Source organism: Tamandua tetradactyla, chromosome 7, assembly GCF_023851605.1.
Source record: "Tamandua tetradactyla isolate mTamTet1 chromosome 7, mTamTet1.pri, whole genome shotgun sequence".
NCBI classification, from domain to species: Eukaryota; Metazoa; Chordata; class Mammalia; order Pilosa; family Myrmecophagidae; genus Tamandua; species Tamandua tetradactyla.
The window spans coordinates 157,878,010-157,886,563 of record NC_135333.1 but is presented as its reverse complement, the minus strand read 5'-3'; positions in this window follow the sequence as shown (position 1 = coordinate 157,886,563).

The window sequence follows — 8,554 nt, the reverse complement described above, 5'->3', positions numbered from 1 at the left end:
AATGCAACAAACAAAACAAAAATTCAACAATGGTGCTGCAATAATGGGATACTCACATGGAAAAATAATGAAATGTGACCCCACCATACAATATACAAAATAAATAAATAAATAATAGGTGGGGAAAAGAATAAAAAATTGAGTAGATTGAGAGGGGTAATGGGTAAGGGATATATGAGTTTTTCTTTTTTTCCTTTTATTTCTTTTTCTGAAGTGATGCAAATGTTCTAAAAATGTTCATGGTGATGAATGCACAACTATGTTATGATATTGTGCACCGTTGATTGTATACTATGGATGGATTGTTTGTGTTTGAAGAGATCTCAATAAAAAATATATTTTAAAAACATGCATCACAACAAATATATGCAATTATATACTTTTAGATATATTTTATTAATATCTCTCCTTGACAAGATCAAAAGCAATATGAACTCAAGGCCCTTCTACCTTTTGTTCTACAGTAACTCCAACATCTAGTTTAATGCTTGGCACAGAGAAAAGCTGCACCACGTAGTTACCAGTGAATAGATGGCAGTTATCCAATGAATGAATGAAGTTCTCTTTCCCAATCAGCATCATTCAATTCACTTTGAAACTTTACTTTGAAATTTCTAAATATTTTTTAATTAAGCCTCCCTTTTCCACTGTTTCCTTCCATTCCTTCTTTGAGGAATAATATGTATTTTTAGGGCTATTTTTTTAATTATGCATCCAGTATAATGCCAAACTGTGAGTACATAGTGTTTATCACTGTGGTATATTGTAAATACCACAGATTCTCAATTAATCTGAATGAAGATTCAAATGATTGCTCAGTTATATGCCTGTGTAATTTTGGGCAAGCTATCTTAAGTTCTTTGAGCTCCATCATGAAAATCTATAAATCACAATGGAGACAACTTATGTAGCCAAGGTTGTTGTTGCAAATAATAATATGTGTAAAGTACCTGAGGACATAGAAAGAATTCAACAAATACATTTATTATTATAGTAAGTATTTCCTAACTATTAACTCCAACCCTGACATGCATAGATTTAGAACTTAATAGCATATGTTATTTTTCACAATAAAAAAAATTTATTACAAAAACCTTAATATCAATCAAGTAACTCTGATTATCTATTTTGTACAGGATTTCAATTCTTATACCCTATGAAAGAATCTTCACGCCTGAATAAACAATTCATAAAATTAACATTGTCTATGAAATTGCCACAGGATCATGGATTGCCTTTACCAAAAGAATGGATAATTGGTTCTTGGAAGAGTCTTCTCTGAAGCATAACATCACTAATGCAGAAATGCACCATCTCCAGGGAAAAAAAGTGAAAGGCACAAAAAAGCTACAGACATAATGAAAATCATCAATCAGGGTAAAGATAATTTAGCAAAGCAACAAAGTCACACATTAATTTATGAGAGTGTCTATAGTTTATCACTCAAAGCAAATGGTTAAGATATTGGAATTATCTATCTTACATACAAAGTAAGGGAGAATGCTAATTTTTATGATAGTGTGCGACCAGGTCTTTGAATGAGCTGAAAGAGAACACAATTTATTCAAAAGTACACTTTGTGACATATCCAGTTGTTCTATTCAGAATTAGTAAAGACTCATACTGCACAGATATTATTCAATTGAAGCTAAGTGAGGGCTTAATATAAATAAGAAAGGTATAAGGTTTGTCTAGCTATTACACTGAATATATGACTTTTATGGTCATTGACTTACTAAACTTTATTTTTGAACTCATGTTTTATCCTGGAATAACAGAGAAGAACATATAAATAAAAGAAAATCACTAAAACAAATCTAAGAGTCTGAAACTTCAACTATCTTTTCCCACAAAACTAATACAAATAATAATACTTAAAATAAATTCATATTGGTCAATAAAAATGTAACTGAGAAGTTAGGATTTAAGGGATGATTATAATTACTGAATTATTATTTAGATAATCCTACTTACTTTCCTGTATATTAGAGTAAACATAGGGAAATATCTGAAATCTTTGAACTGTAACCCAGCTGCCTTGATCTCTAATAATGATTGTATAGCCTTTATTATATGCCCTTATGCTTGTAAAACTTGGCGATTAACCTTCACTTGTCCTCATTTATTCAGTTTTTCAACTTTAGAGTCTTGTGATCACTAAAAACAGCCACTAATGTTTATTAATGAAGGGTCCTGGGTCAGCCCAGAACTAACCCACCCCAAGTACAAAGTTATCTTAATAATCAAAACTGGATCTAACCAAAATGGACCCTCCTGACATGCACAATAATTTAGACTTTAATCTAAGTCACCTATACTTCATCGTAATACTAAAAATCAATGCACATCATCATATTAAGGCCACCATTTTCTTACACACTTTCTGTGATTAAGCATGTAATCAAACCATGCATGCTCAATATTTAAATCATCTCTAATTACATCATCTGAGGCCATTGTGCTCATTATCCTAAAACCTGCCCACCTTTTAATGCTATAATATATATCAAAATTACTACAAGTTTGGGGAGATGATTTTGGACCAAAAGGCTATCTGATCTCCTGCTTTGTGCCTAGCAATAAACCTTTTCTCTCTTTGAAACTGTGGTGTCTCAGAAATTGATTATTGGAGCCCATCAGGCAAAGGAATCCACCACTTTTGTCCAGTAACAAAAGTGTACCACTTTACATGCATTCCATTATTTTATCCTTACCACAACCCATGACTCTACTAATAACCTCAATTTACAGATGAGAAAAGCAGAGCTTACAGAAGTTGGGTAATTTAGTCAAAGTCACATCATTGGTAACTGACAAACCTCAACAAATGTGCCATTTACCTGTCTCATAGCCCCTACCACCCAGCAACTGTGAGTAAGGCTTAGTTTTAAATGAGTAGCAAGTGTTTTGCCCAATCATAGAGCGCACACTGATGATCAACAAAATAACTAAAAGGCAGACAATTTGAAGAAGAGACATCAAAAAGCAGGATGGTGCACATATGTTACAAGTGAGGATAACTTCAGAGCTCACCTTGACCAGTGTCCTCATTAGAGGGAGAATAAGAGTGGGTTTGAGATAGAAAAGCCCAAGCCACCCTTTCCAGCCTGGCCTCTTCCCTTGATATCATCGGCACAAAATCCTTAATAACACTTCTTTCTAGATGAAAGAAGATTCCCCCCTCCTTCTGACCTCCACCTTGAGTTTTAAGAACTCAATAATTTAGATAATGTACTATCTGGCTTTCCTCTTATTGTTCTGAAATAAATGACCATGTCAGCGAAGTCTGTGCTCTAGTGATCAGTTCTATGAAAAAGAAATGAACCATTCTATGAATGGGGTAATTTTCATCTCTAATGAAGTGAGAAAATAAGTAGCTGGTGAACTAATATTTAGCATATTTATAGAGTCATTTCCTTACTGCTTTTAAGAAAAAAAAGATGCAACAATGATTCAATCCACTTGTGGCTGCATTATAGTTTAAGTGCAGAATGAAGTCTATGATCCATATTAGTTCCAAAAAAGCCTCTGTGTATTGAAAAGGGAAATCTTGGAGCTGAGAGCTTGCTCCAGGAAATGCCTCCACTTTAAATCCATCTTATCCTAGTTCCTGTTTTACTCTATGCTGCCAGCAAATTGATGTTCAGTTTGTCACATTTATTGTGCTCTTTCTTCTTTCTAAATACATACTATCTTTTCTTTGTATTTATTCTCCTCAAACTATCATGGCCATTGGATCAGGACTATGCCTTTTCTATTTTCTTTTCTTGGAAATTCTCACTGCTCTATTCCTTGTTGCAACATTTTACATGCAATAGATAGCCATCATGTAATTTAAGCTAGTTCATAACAATTTGATAAGTAGAGAACTCATTCAGACATTCTTTCAACAAAGTTATTCCATGACAAGTTCATGTTAGGAGCTAACCATACAACTGTGAGCAGGTCACTATAAATTCTCATGGAGTTTAAAGCGCTTAAGAACGAGTTATGTGCAGTGTGCTTTGGAAGAAATAGATTCAGTTTGGTCATCACAGATATCGTCTCCAAAAAAGTAATCTTAATCAGAGACTTAAAATTAATAAGAAATTTACCCAGGTGAAGGATTGGGGAGAACTAGAACTCTAGCCAAGAAGCGGTAGCATGTATTCTTGTAATATGTTAAAGATGTAGTACTAAAGTGCCTAAGGATAAGACACACCTTTAATGTATAAAATAAGCAAAGGTGTATCTTTCAATTATTGTCAGCTGAAGTGAGCAATGGTAATATTTTCCAAATCATAGTACTATCATATGCTTGCTCCAAAGTCTTGTGTTTTTTATCAGTTTCTTCATCTGTAAATGAGGATGCGTTGCCTCATATCACCACAGAGTAGTTGTGACAATTAAGTGAGAAAAATTCCTGTTACACACTAAGCATAACATCGGGCACAAAGAATTTTAGCTATTATTAATTTCCAGTTTTAAAAAAAGTCAGATAGCTAAAAATTAGAGAAATCTGGTTATTAAAAAAAAGGTACTGTTGTTTAAAAAAAGACACTATAAAGCTGTAGTGAACAAGACAACATGATATGATGAAAGAATAGACAAATACATCAACAGAACAGAATAGAGAGCCCAGAAACAGTCATACAAATGTAGCTAACTGATCTTTCAAAAAAAAAAGATGTTTTAAAAACATATGTTTATAAAATATATGTTAAAAATAAATGTTTATACAAATTTTAAGTACATCAAATATTTAAACATATATATCCCCAAACACAACAGTTTAAACTGGTATAAAATAACAAATGTATGGACAAAGTCAGTAAAGCTGAGAAGTTAAAACAGGCAAGGAGTGTGATAAATGAACCTAAAAATATGTTTTTATCTCAGACTTGATATCTTAAATGTATTCAAGAGTCTGGGAACTTTGATTTCCTTTTGTGCCCTCAGTTAAACCCTAGCACCCAAATCCTTCTTTTAGCCCAGTTGCGATGCATAGTTATTGAGTCTGGTCTGAAAAGCCCCAGGGTCTCTCATCAATCTGAATCAGCCCTTACAGCATACTCTTACTTACCTCCCACCATTCAACTAGGAGCAACGTTTTACTGAGAAAAGGTACTTCCCCAGAGAAGCCTACTTGCCTTGCAACTGCAAAAGGAGCTTTGACATTTCCTTCTGGAAGTCTGAAGAGTAATGTTAATTATTTACGAAGTAAGAGGTAGTTAACTAAGCTAATCTGGTTAATGTTTACCACATTCTGGCTCTTCCTTTTTTAAAATATCACTCTGTGATAGGTCCAAGTAGGGCTATTCAGCGTTTCTGTTTAATCTCACTTTTTTTTTCTTAAATACTTATGGGAATAAATCTTAAATAAGATAAATAAATAAATAAAAGATTGTCACGTTAAATTCGTTAGCTTTATGCTAAGTGTGAAAAAAATAAGTGGGGTGGATAGGTCGCTCATTCATAGAAAAAATACAACTGGCTATTGACAGATTGGCACTGAAACAATATTAACTGAAATAAGAGTGTAGCATACACAAAAATAGCTGTTTGGATAGAATGGTTGTTTACTTTGAGGAAATATAAACTAACAGTTTCTATCGATACATTTTCAGAAATATTATTACTTTTTGATCCTGATATTCAATTTAACAAATACATGTCAATTAATAACATGTCATGCAACGGTTCACACTAATGAAAATATCAAATTTCTTGTAGTTGGTTGGAATTGTATCAATTTACCTTTATTTTGCTCTATGCAATGTGACAAAATGTCTACTACTTTTACCCAGTTTGTGTCCTTCTTTTCTTAAGGACAGACCTCAATCCTTGGTTTCTAATTATTTTCAAGCATCTTTTTTTCATTCAGTAAATATTTATTTAATACCACTCCATGTAGGGTGCAGGTAGGGTGAGAAAGAAGATGGAATGGAAGAACTTAAATAGAAAAGAAAAAAAATTGTCTATAATTGTAAAGTCCTTACAAACTAGCATAACCATGGGCATAAATAATTATATTCTATGGGTTTTAAACAGGGGTAATTGCCAAGAGAGAGAAACAAAGAAACATTTAGAAAATTTGAAGGAGAGATGACAACCACTGAATGAGCTGCTGTTATGCTTCACGGAAGAATGGAAATAAACCTGACCTTGAAAGATGTTTAGTAATTGAACATGGTGTGATAAGAGAAAAAGAGCTTCAAGACAGATAGGAACATTGAGTAGATCCTTTTTTTTTTTAATTACAAAACCAAAATGTTTCATAATAAGCCAGTAATGAAATTGTGCGCAGAAAAGCTAAAAATCTTAGTGTAAAAAAAGCAAATGTGGGCAAACCCTTGAAAATACTATCATTCATAGCACTGAAAAGTATGCATGTCCAAAGACTGTTAATTTCTTAAAATGAAAAAAAACAAAAAGGCTGCAAAATTCCTGTAAGTTGTATCACACTGACCTAAAGGACAGCTATGACTAGACTTAAAGGACATCATTCATGGGTCTTCATGGAGTAAGCAATTGGCCAAGACGGCTCTGGGTTAAGTGCCCTAACTCCTAGATCTTGCACAGTGTAGGATAGCTGTGACAAGAGACTCAACCTATCAGTGTGATGTAAGGAAGGTCAGGAGCCTGAATGTGCCCCCAAAGAGCTCTGAGAGGGAATGAAACTCTAGAATTGATTACCAATATTGAGAGTCGTACACATGGGTATATTCATTCATTCATTTATTCATTCATGTAACAAATTGCCCTGATTACCAGCTTTATGTCAGGTGTTGGGTTAAACCCAGGCTGCGAAACTGAGAAAGAAGATGCAGCATCTGCACCTCCTTCTGCCTGGAGTTGATTCCACCCATCACCCCAACGTGCACATGCGGATGCTCTTCAGTGGGCTCTTTAAAATCTTTCTGGCCTTAGTTTCTGTTTTTTTAAATATTTTTATTGTAAACCTTAACAAACAAACATACAAACATTCTAAACATGGTGTACATCAATGGCTCACAACATCATCACACAGTTGTGTATTCATCACCATGATCATTTTTTTGAACATTTGCATCTCTCCAGCAAAAAAAGAAAAACAAAAAGCTCATACATTCCATATCCCTTACCCCTCCCTCTTATTGACCACTAATATTTCAATCTACTCAATTTATTTTAACCTTTTTCCCCCTATTTTTAATCTTTTGTCCATATTTTTTACTCATCTGTCCATACCATAGATAAAAGGAACATCAGACACAAGGTTTTCACAATCACATGGTCACATTGTAAAAGCTATATCATTATACAATCATCTTCAAGAAACATGGCTACTGGACACAGCTCTACTCTTTCAGGTACTTCCCTCTAGCCACTCCAATGCACCATAAACTAAAAATGGGATATCTATTTAATGCACAAGAATAACCTCCAGGATAACCTCTTTACTCTGCTTGAAATCTCTTAGCCACTGATGCTTTATTTTGTCTCATTTCTCTCCTCCCCCTTTTGATAAAGAAGGTTTTCTCAATCCCTTGATGCCAAGTCCCAGCTCATCCTAGGATTTCTAGGATATTACCAGGGAGGTTTACACCCCTGGGAGTCATGTCCCACACAGGGGGTAAGGGCAGTGTGTTCGCTTGCTGTGTCAGCTTAGGGAAAGAGAGGCTACATCTGAGCAACAAAAGAGGTTCTCTGGGGGTGACTCTTAGGCATCATTATAAATAGGCTTAGCCTATCCTTTTCAGGGATAAGTTTCATGGGGCCAACCCCAATATCAAGGGCTCAGCCTATTGATTTGGTTGTCCTTCCTGTTTTCGAGAATAACAGGAATTCTCCAAATGGAGAAGTTGAATTTTCTCCCCTTTCTCCCCACTCCTTCAAGGGGACTTTGCAAATACTTCTTTATTCACTGTTCAAATCACTCTGGGATTTATAAGGGCATCATACTAAACTGGACAAACCAACAAAATCTCATGCTATCCAAGGTTTCATGTACTTAAGGTGTTCAATTAAAATATTAATTTCCCAAACTTAGTTTTAATTCATAGTCCCAAGAGGCCTTCTCTGACCTACCTCTCCATTTTTCTAGTCCAAAGGTGATTTCTTATTCTATTCTCTCTCATAGAAACTTGTTCATTTTCTTCAGTACATTTATCTACCTTACAATTATATTCGTATTTGTACATTTACTTGTTTTAATTTCTGTCACAGAATAGAATGCCCTTTTCACTGAGGGCAGAAACCCATTTATTTTTTCCTTACCATTATGTGCTCATTGTCTCTCAAAGGGCTGTCATATTGTGAATGCTTCCCAAATTATGGTGAACAAAAAGTACTGAGTACGCTGTTCAGGATGGAAACCATCACTGAAATGACAATTATGTATATGATGAGAACTGTGGCCACTTACACTTAGGGTGACTCTGGGGGTTTGGAGTGATACATCCTAGAAAAACATCCTCTTAAACTTAATTTATTACTGTGAGCATAAACCTCTTGTAAGTAGGACCTTTTGAGGAGGTTACTTCAGTTAAGGTGTTCCTCAACTCAGTCAGGATGGGACTTAGTCCTATTACTG